Here is a 16861-nt window from a genome sequence, read left to right on the forward strand (position 1 = left end):
TGGCCTGTACTTTATTGTAAAGTGGAAATCAGCCAATTCTGCAACCCACCTGGAAGTGGTTGCGTTCAATTTTGCAGTAGACAGAATGTAGCTGAGCGGGTTGTTATCGCTGTATACAGTGAAGGTCGGAGCATAGTACAAATAATCATGGAACTTATCAGTGATTGCCCATTTTAGAGCTAGAAATTCTAGCTTGCCAGAGTGGTAGTGATAGTTCTTCTCAGCTGCTGTTAAGGTTCGAGAGCCATAAGCAATGACCCTAAGCTTCCCATCTTGCTCTTGATAAAGAACTGCTCCCAAGCCTTGATGTGACGCATCAGTGTGTACAACAAATGGCTGAGTGAAGTCAGGGAAACCTAAGACTGGTGGGTGAAGCAGACACTCAATCAGCTGTTCAAGTGCCTGTTGATGCTGGTCAGTCCACAGGATTGGCTTGTTTGAGGGCACCACATGACTTACTTTCTTTGTTTTTGCTTTCCGTGGGTGGTCAGGTATTTTCTCTGAATCTGCTTTCAGGAGGTCATACAGACAGCTGGCCCTCCTAGAAAAGTCTTTGATGTACTGTCTGTAGTAAGTGAGTAAACCAAGCATTTTTCTGAGCTGGCCCACAGTCTGTGGTCTGATCTCTTTCAATGCTCTTACTGCTTCAAAATCGGCTGGGTCAACTTTGCTGCCGTCTGCAGACACTATTCTGCCCAAATAACGGACCTGGGGTTTAAAGAGATCACACTTACTTGGCTTGAGTTTGATGCCATACTCTCTGAGACGCTGCAAAACCTTTTGCACATCATTCACATGGCTGTCGAAAGTTTTACTGAAAACTAGCGTGTCGTCCAGATAAGGAATGCAGATGTTGTCCCGGAGCCCTTCCAAACATTCCTCCATACAACGCTGAAAAGCTGCAGGAGCGTTCATGAGGCCGAATGGCATACGTATCCACTCATAGAGTCCCCATGGGGTCACAAATGCTGTCAGTGATCTGCTTTCTTCAGAGATGAACCCTTGGTGATATGCTTTTCCCTGATCTAAAAGGGAGAACCAGGAATTACCACCTAAACTGTCCATGATGTCCTGGACCCGAGGGATGGGCTGGCGGTCGGGATGTGTCTTTCTGTTCAGGTCTCTGTAATCTATACACAACCGGAGGGTCCCGTCCTTCTTCCTAACGCACCACGACAGGTGAAGAATAGGAAGAGTTTGACTTCCTAACCCAACCCTGGGCTATGAGGTCATGAAGGTAACCCTTCATCTCCTGATACAGTGGCCTGGGCACTGACATGTATGTGCGCTTGACTGGTTCAGAGTCCTTTAGAGAAATAGTCATTTTCAATCGTTCAATGCAGCCAATGTCATTGTCTGATCTGGAGAAGGAGTGACACTCTTCTCTAAGCATTTTCCTAACAACCTCTCTCTGTTCTTCGGTTAGGTGACTTAAACCTACTGGTGGATCCCACTGTTCAGTAGCAGTACATGGGGTTTGAACACTGGTGTGATTCACTGTGGCTGGGGTGACAGCTTTTTCAAAGACTTGGGCAGGTAACACAGTCATAATGGTTTGTACTGTACCGATTATGGTGCGTCCTAGCAGGGCAATGTCGTGGTCAGTGGGGTTAGAGACATCAAGCATGACAACTGGAAAAACACCTTTCTTAACTCTGACTAGTGTGTCAAAGAACTCAAGTTCATCTGGCCACTGCGGGTTCAGGTCTGGCTGGAAAAGCATTGTCATGTCATCTTTGAAAGGCTGGGAAGCTACCCGGCACTCAATCTGAATGCTACTGTGTTTTGGTACAGCAACCTTCTCTTTCTTGGTTTTCACTGCGTATTCATCTGTCTGTTCTGCACTAACAGCCTGTATAAAAGCCCTCACCTTATTTCTTTTGAGGCTTGGGAAAGCTTTTTCACTGTGCTGTACCGTTTAGTCTTTTCGGTCCTTGTCAGGATGTGCTCAATAACATTGAAACCTATGATGGGATGAGATAGGTGACAGCCTTTCATTACCAGCACTGGGATGATCAGTTCCTTCGTTTGGTCAGTTTCAGAGGCTAACCGAAAAGTTGTTTCAATCCATCCCAGGTACGGCATTTCAGTCCCATTTGCTGCCGTCAATCTTAGATCATCAGGTGAGTCCAGAATTTCTGAAACATCCCTCAGCCTTGCGTTTGGGAGAGATTCCGCTTTCCATCGTTCATCAATGACCGATACCTGAGAGCCTGTGTCCCATAGAGCTTGGAGGTGGTGGCGATTCAGGTGACACTCAACAAGGCACTGTCTACCGACTAGCGAGGTGACCTTATGGGGGTGGCAACCTTGAGCTAGGGATGGTAAAGAGTGGGCATTTTCTTCTGTACAGGAAAGCTTTTCACAGGTAGAGTCCATTTTCAGGTGAGTGCATTTTTCCTTATGTTTAGTCCAATGTTGGTTTTGACATCCTTTGGAACAGTACAGTGTCTCTTTACATGATGAACATTGTTTCAGGTTCTCAAATGAATCTTCTCTGGCACAATTTGCACATTTCTGGGACTTTTTGGTAGCTACGGTTAACACTTGTCCCTCAGCGGTAACCCTTCCCCGTTTAAAGGGGCCTCTTTGGATGGTCTGACTCCCCGGATTTTACATCCAGCTTGAAAATGTTCTCCACTCCCACATCGGAAGCAGTGTGTGCAGCGTGCATCTGTTCTGGCCTGCTGGCAGACAAAACACCTCCTTGGAGCTTGAGCAGAGCGGTTGGTATACAGGTTAGGTGCATATTGATACTGCGCAGGGTCAGGTGCATGGGGCTGACTGTAGTTGCTGTAATACTGCTGCTGGGAAACAGGTGGCTGGGGTTCCCTATCTGGCCTCCTAACTGGAAGTGGGGCATGGGCATAAGGCGATGACTGAAACATAGGCTGCTGTAATGTCTCCTTAATCTGAGCAATCTCTGCACTGAGACCTTTTAGGGAAGCTACACCTGTCTTAAGTTCAGCTAACTCTGTTAACAGTTCTGCGGGTATCTTAGCTTTGGCTTCCTTCACAGGACACTTTGCAGATGGTGTATCTTCTAACTGGACTACACTTACAGTTGTAGCAGGCTGTGGGGCATTAAAACGCTTTTTGTTTCGTCTTTCTATCTCATTAGCACAAGCAATGTTAAGCTTCTCTAGCAAAACCTCATCTGATGTTTCGCTATCAAGCAGGAGAGGCTGCATGTCTATCCTGATACTGTCACTCTGGAGACCTGTAAGGACTGTGTGTAAACACATGCGCTGGACTAGAGCAGGGTCATACTTAAGCCCTGATTCTGACTCCTGGGACGCAAATAGTACTTTCTGCCTCAAATCTAAGACGCGCATCAGGAAGCTTTGAGGGGTCTCCTTGCTATGCTGTGCTTCTGAAGCTAGCTGTTTGTAAAGCTCTGTTGCACTCTTCTCTTGGAAGTGGGAACGCAGGATGCATCTAAGTGTGGGAAGAGTTAGCTGGGGTTTACCTTCCAAGTAGCTGCGTAGCTGTGAGCCTGGAGAAATAGCCCTGATTACTGCGTCTACTATTTCTACCTCAGGATAGCCTCTGTTAAGTCCATTCTCAATCTGATGGGCAAGGCTGGAAAAAGTCAGTTTATCTTTCTGTCCCGGTTCACCTATCTGACCAGAAATTTTTAACTCTTTGCGCCAGTATGAGCCGGGCTGTGCACTGGGTGAGAGCTGCATGCTCCTCTGAAGATGGGCAGGGGGTTGGGGCTGGCGCAGAGAATCACTGGCTTGGTCTGCAGTACTCTGCTCAGTTCCCACCCCTTGTTGTGGGGTTACAGTTCTCAGTCCCTCTATTCTGTGATGTGTTCTGGCTGTTTCAATATCATGGTCAGTTTGCCCTGTCTTGCTATCTATGCCACTGATCATCTCTGTCATTTTGTCTTTAAGTAACAATAATTCCGACATGCCGCCATCTTCTAACTCTGCAACTTCCTCTCTTTCAAGGAACATCATAATGTGAGTCATCAGTGATATGCGGGATTTGTCTTGAACATCTCTTCTCTGTTCGCCTGATATGTCAAGGAAATCACATACGTCTAGTAACTTGTCTTTAGTCAGGGTGTGCAATTCTCCTACTACCTCTTCCTGTAGTTCTTCCAAGGCGGTTGTCATGTTGACAGGACAGGAGGAACCTTTACTGTGCAGGAGTTGACTCTGAATTAGGTGGTCCTTACTGTCTCTGATGGTCTCTCAACGGCCTCAGTCGACACGTACTTAACCCCCAACTTCCAGCTCCCCTCGAACAGCAACACTTTCCTCACTGCAGCCTGCCTGGGTTGTTATGTAGGGATTTAGCTGGCTCGGAATTCAGCGACCAGGATGTGGAAGCCGGACATCTGAGCAGCAATCTCAGCGGAGCCTCCAAAATGTTACACCCCTGAAAAAAGGGAAGAAATAATCACGAACGTGACGCAGTTATGTTTCCTCACTGACAAATTTAGTGTAATGATTTTACAAAAATACCACATTTTACAGAACAACAGATCTACAGGAACCAGAGTTTTGTAGGGTACAAAGCTTATTCAAGTCACAACAGCATAAACTGTAATTCACTAAAACATATACAAATGTTTCAATATAACTGTCAAACACAAGGTAGCTTTAGCTCAGTAACCCATAACTACATTTACCAACCATGTCAACAAAGTATTCGAAACACATTATACAAATAACCCCAAATATATTATTAACAACGCACATATTCATTCACAATTAGCATAAAATGGCAGCTACTCTCAGTACGAAGCTATATCGCTGCAACCAAGCAGATTACAGTCACACACGCACCTAATAACTCTCTTCAACTTAACTCTAACTTACTCAAGATGTTACTAACACATACCTTAAACTCTCTTCACAGGTTAGCAAGTTATTACATTCAAATTAACTCGTTTCATATCAATAACGTACCTGAAAAAAGGGAAGAAATAATCACGAACGTGACGCAGTTATGTTTCCTCACTGACAAATTTAGTGTAATGAGAAAAAGACCGCGATTCCCCCAGGAAGTTGGGTGGAGACCAGAGCAATCGATCTCAGGCTCATAGATTAAGAGCATTTAGTAGATCACAGATGAACACTTTTACCCTTAAATTAGGCACCACAAAATAAAGTAGTCAATATAACATTTACACATTCCTCTTACAATATTAACCCTTTGACTCTTGACGGATTTTAAACACATTTATGCATTTTATCAATCTCTATGAACTAGTACTGGATGCATAATCTTTTTAACCTTAGATATTTTAAGATCCTTACATACCATGAACTTACTAATACTTTTTAGTGTATAACAGGCTATGAATATGTCCTTTAACCTGTCACACAACAACTCAAAGAGGGCCGTACATATGGGGCAGGCATAGCTGATTACTGTTCTGCACATTTCAACAGCCATACAAAAGCCTTGGATGTGACACATTGAGCAAAGTGATATGAGAATTTGCCCAAAACTGCATATTTGCCCTACAGACCAGTATTCAAAGCATATGCTCTATTGCTTGAAACAAATGTATTAAACATGCTGATGTATTTGTAAAAGGTATATTTGATGTTTATTTGTCAGTTTAGAAGTGATATATGAAAAATAGATTAATTTAATGTGACGTAAATGGTCATATTTATGGAAAGTACATTTTAATTGTAGTCTGTGGTGTTTGGCATTACAGTTGTTCTCAATTGCTAAAACACAATTTCTGAAACCTTGCTCCATTTCCTGAAAACATTAAACACAAAACCTCATCTTCAAGCACTATTTACAAAACCTCTGACTCCTCTCGCAAAATGAAACATTCACCCTCAAAACAGTTTTTACCTGTGTTCAAAATCAAACACTGCTCTCAAATCATAAACAAAGTGATCAAAATAATATACACTCTCAAGCAGTCAGTAAACAATACACAGAAAAATAGAAAACACATTGTTCAAAACATACAGTTCTCAGGGAGAAGTACATTTTTAATCTCAAAACAAATGTCATATTTTTCCGTCATTGTCTTTTGATGAACGAAAACATGTTCTATCATAGTAGCTCAAAATTGATCAGAAATGACTACTCTGCTTTGCTCTTTGCAATTTAGTTTTTTGTTCTTCCTCCTCCTTGTACCCCTATTTTTACAGTACTGTACCCTGCATCTCACAAACTTGTCCTTTGTCTCTGCGACACTGTAATTCTTGTTCTTTGTTGATATGAACCTGCAACCAGTCCAAATCTATTGAGCAGTCAGTACTGTTAACAAATGGAAAGCCCAATGTTCAGGGCCATACAATTTGTCCATTGTCCAGTATACAGCCTACAATGCACTGTACTACAGTATACAATACTAAAAGGGACAAACATCAAAGGAGTAAACATGTGATCAATGTGCTTCTTCTTGTCTTTGGGCTGGGTCAGGCCAGAGCACTTCGTCCACATCACAAGCAATATTGTCCCTCCTGAGGCAACGGGGGAAGAAGCCTCTTGTGTGCCGTATCCATTTACATTACATTTTACATTTTAGTCATTTAGCAGACGCTCTTATCCAGAGCGACTTACAGGAGCAATTAGGGTTAAGTGCCTTGCTCAAGGGCACATTTACGTCACTTAGCAGACGCTCTAGTCCAGAGCGACTCACAAATTGATGCATTCACCCTATAGCCAGTGGGATAACCACTTTACAATTTTTTTTTGGGGGGTAGAAGGATTACTTTATCCTATCCCAGGTATTCCTTAAAGAGGTGGGGTTTCAAATGTCTCCGGAAGGTGGTGAGCGACTCCGCTGTGTGTGGGGGGGGTAGAAGGATTGCTTTATCCTATCCCAGGTATTCCTTAAAGAGGTGGGGTTTCAAATGTCTCCGGAAGGTGGTGAGTGACTCCGCTGTCCTGGCGTCGTGAGGGAGCTTGTTCCACCATTGGGGTGCCAGAGCAGCGAACAGTTTTGACTGGGCTGAGCGGGAACTATGCTTCCGCAGAGGAAGGGGAGCCAGCAGGCCAGAGGTGGATGAACGCAATGCCCTCGTTTGGGTGTAGGGACTGATCAGAGCCCGAAGGTACAGAGGTGCCGTTCCCCTCGCTGCTCCAAAGGCAAGCACCATGGTCTTGTAACTTATGCGAGCTTCAACTGGAAGCCAGTGGAGTGTGCGGAGGAGGGGGGTGACGTGAGAGAACTTGGGAAGGTTGAACACCAGACGGGCTGCGGCATTCTGGATGAGTTGTAGGGGTTTAATGGCACATGCAGGGAGGCCAGCCAACAGCGAGTTGCAGTAATCCAGACGGGAGATGACAAGTGCCTGGATTAGGACCTGTGCCGCTTCCTGTGTAAGGTAGGGTCGTACTCTCCGAATGTTGTAGAGCATGAACCTGCAGGAGCGGGTCACCGCCTTGATGTATCCAGCCCTGACATGATTCCTCACCTGTATCACCACAAGCTAAATCCATGGCTTGCAGCAGATTTACTCTGGTGTAGGGTTGTCTATCATACACTTTCCATCTCCAAGAGGAGGAAAACTCCTCAATCGGATTCAGGAAAGGCGAGTATGGAGGGAGGTACAAGTTCATAAACTGCCCGTTGATGTTAAACCATTCCCTTACCTGAGCAGCTCGGTGGAAACTGACATTGTTCCTCACTATCACATAGGAGGGAATGGTATTCTCATTTAGCTCTTGACCCTGCTGCTCTTGAACCTGCTGCTCAAATAAAATATCTCTTAGATTGGCAATAGATCTTAGAAGGTGCCGGGTGTTATACGGCCCGAGTGTAACATGGTGATGTAGAACGCCATGGTTGCCGATAGCAGCACAGATTGTGACATCGCCACCTCGTTGACCAGGGACTTCAACAACGGCCCGCTGTCCAATCATGTTTCGGGCCTCTCCCTTCTCCTCTTTGTTAGATTGAAGCCTTGATTCATCGACAAAGATGAACTCATGGGGTCTGTCCAAGGATTCCAAGTCAAATATTGTCTGTGTAGAAATACAATATACTGTATGTAGGATTTTGTAAGTGGTCCAGAGACAGTGCTCTACTGTAGAGTACAATTAGGCCTACTGTATGCACTTCTGATTCACATACATTGGATGTACTGAAGAGTAATGTCATTCACATAGTATGTGTTAGTACTGTAGACAATCTGGATTACAGTAAATGTTTCTGAATGTACACTTACTTGCACATACTGAGCTCGCAATTCTTTCACCCTTGGTGAGTTGCGCTCAAAAGGTACTCTGTATACTTGTTTCATTCGCATCCTGTTACGATGGAGGACACGGTCCATTGTGGAAATGCTCACACTGTTCGATTCCCTGGAAGTGTGTGTTGTCTTGTATCACTCGTTCCTGGATTTCTCTGAGTCGTATTGAATTATCTTGAAGGACCATGCCAACTATAACGGCCTCTTGCTCCCGAGTGAATATAGCTGTCCTTCCACCTGCATGTGGCAGCCTTGCAATTCTACAAAAAGTAGTTGTGCAGTTACAAAACATATTCATGCAGTACAATACATACAGTGATTCACTTTACAAATGTCTATTGAAACAGCTGCATATAGTGTAGTACAGTAAATTAGCAATTACAAAAATACAGTAGTACACTGTACCTGTTCTCTTCTCTGAATGTCCTTACTATGGTGGACACAGAAAATCGGCTCAAATTGGGTTGCACTCTAAGTCCTGCTTCCCTCATTGTCAGTCCATGGACAAGAACATGGTCTATGACTGTTGCTCGAATTTCATCAGATATTTCCACTCTTTGTCTTCCTCTTCGTCCTCGTCTTCCTCTTTCTTGCCCTCCTCCTCCTCCTCTTCCTCCTCGTCGCCCACCTCGCATATGCACTCGTCCTCGTCCTCTCACATTGTTTCTTCTATCCATTCTCAGACTTTCTCCTTCCCACCTTCAACAACCTGTTTGCTCTCTGACCTGCCTTATATTGGTTGTGTCGCATCATTTGAAACAGGTTAAATCCATTTTGAGTGGTTGTGTTCAATCAATGACACGTGTTCTCTATTTGTCTTTGATTGTTGCCTCTTGTGTTTACCAGTATGGATGACATGTGCATTAGAGTGCAGAATGTGTTTTGAGAATGAGAACGTGTTTAGAGTTTTGCTGAAAAGTCTAAGTGAGATCTGCAAATTGTGTTTTACCATGTGAAATGGTTTAAGGTATTGACAACAGACTGCATAATTAGCTAAATTAGTCCAGGCAACTGATAACTTTGTTCAGCCATAGGGTTTTAGTGTTTTAGCAATTTGGCCTTTTATAAACGCATTTCATGCAATTCCACATCATTTTACTTGACTGGAGACTCTGGCATAATCTTTATTAATGCCGTGTTCAAAACAACTGGAAACTCTGAGCTGGGAAATCTCAGACTTCCGACTTTAATGAGTTCAAGACAACTGGGAAATGGGGAAAAAACGAGCTCCGACTGGAAACATTTGTTTTAAACGGTCATCCAACTCGGATATCTGGCCTCTTTCTAGAGTTCCGACTGGAAACATCTGTTTTAAACGGTCATCCAACTCGGATTTCTGGCCTCTTTCTAGAGCTCCGACTTTCCTGATTTGAAGACCACTGATGTCATGATTCTACCTAATTTTTTCCCGAGTTCCCATTTGTCTTGATCAAAAGATATCAAAAGATATCCATGAAAAGATATGAAAACAAGAGTAATTTATCGATTGTATGGGACCCTGTATTGTGGCCTGACCCCTGTCTTAACTCATGAATCTGTCACGCCCTGACCTGGAGAGACTGTTATTCTCGAGGTAGTTTGGTCAGGGTGTGAATATCATGTGTGTGTATTTCTATGTGGACATTCTATATTTGTATTTCTAGGTTTGGCCGGGTGTGATTTCCAATCAGACTGAATTCCTGCTGTTGTGGGGTCTTGTTTGTGTTCCTGTGTTGGGCTTGTTTAGCCTGAGGACTTCACGTTATGTTGTTTTGTTGTTTTTGTATGTTTATTGCAGTTAAATAAACATGTTCGCATACCACGCTGCACCTGGGTCTGACCCGTCTCTCAACGTCCGTGACAGAATCAATCTCATGAATAATGCTTCAGAGTGGCTGGCGCTGAACTCGGCTAGCCAAACCCAACGAGTGTTCTTGCATACTCCCTTAAAAATACCTTAAAAGACCTTCGCTTAAAAAACTTGAAAAAAAAGCTATAGTACTGTTTGTCCATTTTGAGACACCGTAGCCAGTACACACTTCCTCAAAATAGTCTGAATTAATCAAGATAACTCAAGAAATCTTGGCAAAATGGGTCAAATTGCAGGAAATTTGCTTTAAAACTTAAAAAATTTATCTCTGCCCCATGTCAAAATATGTAGAATTGCATGAAATGTGTTATAAAATTGCTACATTTTCTCTCCACCCCAATGCAAAATGTGTAGAACTGCAGAATACTTGATTTTAAACTGCAATATTTTCTCTACACCACATGGCAAAATGTGTAAAAATAATTAGACCACCCACAACACCCACAAATCTTCATCATCATTACACCATTGTTCTAAATTAAATCACCCTCTTCACCCTCCTCATCGTTCAGTTCATTCAAATGTAATTGTAAAGTAACGTGCCCCATTATCCGTTTCCATCGCCCGTTCATCCATTGGCATCATTCAACCAGTGAGGAGAGAGACACATTATCACCTGGGTACCAACGTCTTACAGCACATTTGTCTTGGCCCCTTAAGTTAGTACTAGGTGTGGAAATATTGCTTTCACCTGTCCAGTTCTCTCATGTAGTTGAGATGAAGGAGAGGAGACAAGGAGAGGAGACAAGGAGAGGAAGTCCATGTAGAATGTTGATATGGCCCCCAGGAGTTGTTGATGTCCTGAGATGTCTGTCTGTTTAGTGCTGTATGCTTGATGTCCTCCTAATATTTCTATATTTCTTAATTCCATTGTTTTCCTTTTTAGATCTGTGTGTATTGTTGTGTATTGTTAGGTATTACTGCACTGAGCTAGGAACACAAGCATTTTGCTACACCCTCCATAGCATCTGCTAAATAAGTGTATGTGACCAATAAAATAGATTTGCTGAACCCTTATTGGGAGGTGGTTAACTAGTCAGTATATTCCACTGATTCATATGGATACCAGTCCATACATTGGATGTAAAAGTGGGTAAAACCTGACAAGCGTATAACTGTAGCTATGTGGTCTTTACTTGAGTGTGTTTCAGCAGGGTGAGGTCAGAGAGGGTGAGGTCAGTCAGTATTTTTCTGAACTCCTAAAATCCTTTATACAATCTGATGGGATGAATGTTCAACCCCATTAAAATGACCATAAGGTCTGTATAGTACGCCCCACCCCTGCCGCCATTGGATTCTGGAGCAGTGGAAACACGTTCTCTGTACGAGTTGAGGCTGTTCTGAGGGCAAAAGAGCGGGGAGGTGCAACTCAATATTAGGAAGGTGTTCTTAATGTTTTGTATACTCAGTGTATGTTTTTTGCTTTATGTAATGGCATATATTTTATTGCTTCATGTAATGTTGTCACGATCGTCGTATGGAGTAGACCAATGCGCAGCGTGTTGAGCGAACATACTTTATTTAATTAATGTGCACACACGATACAAAAACAACAAAACGATAACGTAACGCCCTAGGTAACATAGACCAACACGGAACAAGACCCCACAAACACAAAGGGAAAACAGATAGTATAAATATGGCTCCCAATCAGAGACAACCAACAACAGCTGACACTCGTTGCCTCTGATTGGGAGCCACTCAGGCAAACATAGAAATACACAAACCAGAACTCCCAACATAGAAATACACCACATAGAATGACCACACCCTGGCTCAACATATAGAGTCCCAGAGCCCGGGTGTGACAAATGTATTTTATCTCTTGAAATATAGTTTTGATATATTTTAAAATGTAGTTTCATGGGGATTTATTATGTTTTCCAGAATCTCCAACCAAACTCTGAGATCAGTCTCTCCAGTACCCAGTCATCTGTCCATGAAGAGTGACTTCTCTATGGAACTTCCTATACATTTTAGTGATGGACCAGTGACCTTTGACCCTAGGTAAAAATGTATCATATTACTATTGAAGAGGATAATCTTCAAGATCTGAAACCAGATATATTTTGTGTATCTGAGTATATACTGTAAAGCATCTGCTTACAATTAGTTGTTTATGTAATATATTTTAATACACTGACTGTACAAAACATTATGAACACCTGCTTTTTCCATGACATAGATTGATAAGGTGAATCCAGGTGAAAGATATGATCTCTTATTTATGTAACTTGTTAAATCAACTTCAATCAGTGTAGATGAAGGGGAGGAGACAGGTTAATGAAGGATTTTTAAGCCTTGAGACAATTGAGACATGGATTGTGTAAATGTGCCATTCAGATGGTGAATAGGCAAGACAAAATATTTAAGTGTCTTTGAACGGGGTATGGTAGTAGGTACCAGGCACACAGGTTTTTGTCAAGAACTGCAACGCTGCTGGGTTGTTCACGCTCAAAAGTTTCCTGTATGTATCAAGAATGGTCCACTACCCAAAGGACATCCAGCCATTTTGACACAACTGTGGGACGCATTGGCGTCAACATGGGCCAGCATCCCTGTGGGACGCTTTCGACACCTTGTAGAGTCCATGCCCCGACGAGTTGAGGCTGTTCTGAGGGCAAAAGAGAGGGGAGGTGCAACTCAATATTAGGAGGGTGTTCTTAATGTTTTGTATACTCAGTGTATGTTTTTTTGCTTTATGTAATGGCATATATTATATTGCTTCATGTAATGTATTTTATCTCTTGAATATAGTTTTGATATATTTTAAAATGTAGTTTCATGGGGATTTATTATGTTTTCCAGAATCTCCAACCAAATTCGGAGATCAGTCTCTCCAGTACCCAGTCATCTGTGCATGAAGAGTGACTTCTCTATGGAACGTCCTATACATTTTAGTGATGGACCAGTGACCTTTGACCCTAGGTAAAAATGTATCATATTACTATTCAAGATGAGAATCTTCTAGATCTGAAACCAGATGTATTTTGTGTATCTGAGTATATACTGTAAAGCATCTGCTTATAATTAGTTGTTTATGTCATATATTTTAATACACTGAGTGTACAAAACATTATGAACACCTGCTTTTTCCATGACATAGATTGATAAGGTGAATCCAGGTGAAAGATATGATCTCTTATTTATGTAACTTGTTAAATCAACTTCAATCAGTGTAGATGAAGGGGAGGAGACAGGTTAGTGAAGGATTTTTAAGCCTTGAGACAATTGAGACATGGATTGTGTAAAGGTGCCTTTCAGATGTTGAATAGGCAAGACAAAAGATGTAAGTGTCTTTGAACGGGGTATGGTAGTAGGTACCAGGCACACAGGTTTTTGTCAAGAACTGCAACGCTGCTGGGTTGTTCACGCTCAAAAGTTTCCTGTGTGTATCAAGAATGGTCCACTACCCAAAGGACATCCAGCCATTTTGACACAACTGTCGGACTAATTGGAGTCAACATGGGCCAGCATCCCTGTGGGACACTTTCGACACCTTGTAGAGTCCATGCCCCGACGAGTTGAGGCTGTTCAGAGGGCAAAAGAGAGGGGAGGTGCAACTCAATATTAGGAAGGTGTTCTTAATGTTTTGTATACTCAGTGTATGTTTTTTGCTTCATGTAATAGCATATATTTTATTACTTTATGTAATGTATTTTATCTATTGAAATATCGTTTTGATATATTTTAAAATGTAGTTGAATGGTGATTTATTATGTTTTCCAGAATCTCCAACCAAATTCGGAGATCAGCCTCTCCAGTACCCAGTCATCTGTCCATGAAGAGTGACTTCTCTATGGAACGTCCTATACATTTTAGGGATGGACCAGTGACCTTTGACCCTAGGTAAAAATGTATCATATTACTATTGAAGAGGAGAATCTTCTAGATCTGAAACCAGATGTATTTTGTGTATCTGAGTATATACTGTAAAGCATCTGCTTATAATTAGTTGTTTATGTAATATATTTTAATATTCTGAGTGTACAAAACATTATGACCACCTGCTTTTTCCATGACATAGATTGATGAGGTGAATCCAGGTGAAAGATATGATCTCTTATTTATGTAAGTTGTTAAATCAACTTCAATCAGTGTAGATAAAGGGGAGGAGAGAGGTTAATGAAGGATTTTTAAGCCTTGAGACAATTGAGACATGGATTGTGTAAATGTGCCATTCAGAGGGTGAATAGGCAAGACAAAATATTTAAGTACCTTTGAACAGGGTATGGTAGTAGGTACCAGGCACACAGGTTTTTGTCAAGAACTGCAACGCTGCTGGGTTGTTCACGCTCAAAAGTTTCCTGTGTGTATCAAGAATGGTCCACTACCCAAAGGACATCCAGCCATTTTGACACAACTGTGGGACGCATTGGCGTCAACATGGGCCAGCATCCCTGTGGGACGCTTTCGACACCTTGTAGAGTCCATGCCCCGACGAGTTGAGGCTGTTCTGAGGGCAAAAGAGAGGGGAGGTCCAACTCATTATTAGGAAGGTGTTCTTAATGTTTTGTATACTCAGTGTATGTTTTTTTGCTTTATGTAATGGCATATATTTTATTGCTTTATGTAATGTATTTTATCTATTGAAATATAATTTTTGATATATTTTAAAATGTAGTTTCATGGTGATTTATTATGTTTTTCAGAATCTCCAACCAAACTCTGAGATCAGTCTCTCCAGGACCCAGTCATCTGTCCATGAAAAGTGACATCTCAATGAATCTTCCTATATATTTTAGTGATAAATCAGGGACCTTTGACCCCAGGTAAGTTACTGGTCAGAATTGATGATATTGCTGTTGAAGAGGAGAATCTTCTAGATCTGAAACCAGATGTATTTTGTGTATCTGAGTATATACTGTAAAGCATCTGCTTATAATTTGTTGTTTATGTCATATATTTTTATACACTGAGTGTACAAAACATTATGAACACCTGCTTTTTCCATGACATAGATTGACAAGGTGAATCCAGGTGAAAACTATGATCCCAATATGATGTCACTTGTTAAATCCATTTCAATCAGTACCAGGCGCACCGATTTGTTTCAAGAACTGCAACGCTGCTAGGCTTTTCACGCTAAACAGTTTCCTGTAAGTCTCAAGAATGGTCCACCACCCAAAGGACATCTTGCCAACTTGACACAACTGTGGGAATCATAGTAGTCAACATGGGCCAGCATCCCTGTGGAACGCTTTCGACACCTTGAAGAGTCAATGCCCTGACGAGTTGATGCTGTTCTGAGGGCGAAAAGGGAGGGGGGGGGAGCAACTCAATATTAGGAGGGTGTTCTTAATGTTTTGTACACTCAGTGTATTTTTGTTGCTTTATGTAGTGGCATATATTTTAATGCTTTATGTAATGTATTTTATCTATTGAAATATAATTTGGATATATTTTAAAATGTAATTTCATGGTGATTTATTATGTTTTTCAGAATCTCCAACCAAACTCTGAGATCAGTCTCTCCAGTACCAAGTCATCTGTCCATGAAGAGTGACATCTCTATGGATCATCCTATACATTTTAGTGATGGATCAGTGACCTTTGACCCTAGGTAAGTTACTGGTCAGAATTGATGATATTACTATTGAAGAGTAGAATCAATGATGCAATGATCCGTTTTGATGAACAGTTTATTTGTATTCTGGGGTAACATACTATATTGTTAAAATTCCATAGGTGTTATATTTAACAGCTCAGTCATTTAACATGTGCTTTTATCCAGAGCAACATAGAAGCACAAGTAGGGTTAAGTGCCTTGCTCAAGGGCACATTGGCAGATTTTTCACCTAGTCAGCTCAGGGATTTGAACCAGTTACTGGCCCAATGCTCTTAAAGCGCGGCTACCTGCCGTGACCAGTTGCTCTCAACTAGCTCTCAAACTGCTGCGGGTCACCTGTAGTGATGGAAAAACAAAGCTTCCTGATGCAATGAGGCTTTCCAGCCAATTGTGTCAAATAGGTTAATTGCTCTGAGCTTCTTTATTCATTCACAATGTACATTAGTGTCATCTGCTGGTCAGAAATAAATAACAATGTGTGATTATCAGATAGAAGTATTTTTTTCTCCACTGATTTGATCAAAACGCTGTGGCGGTAAGTCGTTGGCTTTAATAGCCTCCAGTCAGATCACATCTTTACATCATGCTGCGTTTTCTGCCTTCAAGTGGACTATTTTTCAAAAATGGAATATGGTATTATTGAGGATGTTTAAGAGAAAAGCTTATACTATACTAAATAAAACAAATTATTTGAACAATAGTGCAGAAAGTGTGGTTTCACAAAGCTATTTTCAAAATAGTGTCTCTTCAACGGGATTCGAACTCATACTCCCACATCCCGGAATGTTCCATAGTTCCCTACTCTACCAGCTAAGATACCAGTCAGGTGAAATTATTTGTACAAAATCCTAACTAACTGTATAAGTATGGTATCCAGTAGCAGTCGGTGTTTGAAAGCAGCATAATCGAAGAAAGCATCGGAACCACAGTGAAATCAGTGGGATCTCGCATTTTGCAACACATGGTTTGAAAAAGCATGTGATCAAACGAAGCTTCGGACATCATTGATGACGTACTTCTGATAAAGTGATACACTTATCGGCACACTGATTCGAAGTTAGCTGCTTAGCGATTTCAACGCATGCCTTGGAGCTTCAGTATGAAACGTAACATCACTAGATCACTGAGGAGAGAATTGAGAACCACTGACTTAGTCAACCGTTCTCAATTGACACAAGGCCATACGTGAGTCGTTCACAAGACACCGTCACTGGCCATAGTCCTACAAAACTGTGTGTATTAACAGTCATTGCAGAACAC

At 41.8% G+C, this 16861-nt stretch overlaps 1 long non-coding RNA gene across 1 annotated transcript; it reads left to right on the plus strand.

Annotated features, from left to right (window-relative positions):
- Positions 1 to 12023: 12023 nt before the first annotated feature.
- On the plus strand, positions 12024 to 14719 carry LOC123484176. The gene is made up of 3 exons (XR_006658420.1): positions 12024 to 12039; positions 13762 to 13881; positions 14685 to 14719. It is a non-coding gene; the product is annotated as an uncharacterized LOC123484176 (long non-coding RNA).
- Positions 14720 to 16861: the final 2142 nt, after the last annotated feature.

The sequence above is a fragment of the Coregonus clupeaformis genome, unplaced genomic scaffold (assembly GCF_020615455.1).
Source record: "Coregonus clupeaformis isolate EN_2021a unplaced genomic scaffold, ASM2061545v1 scaf0214, whole genome shotgun sequence".
NCBI classification, from domain to species: domain Eukaryota; kingdom Metazoa; phylum Chordata; class Actinopteri; order Salmoniformes; family Salmonidae; genus Coregonus; species Coregonus clupeaformis.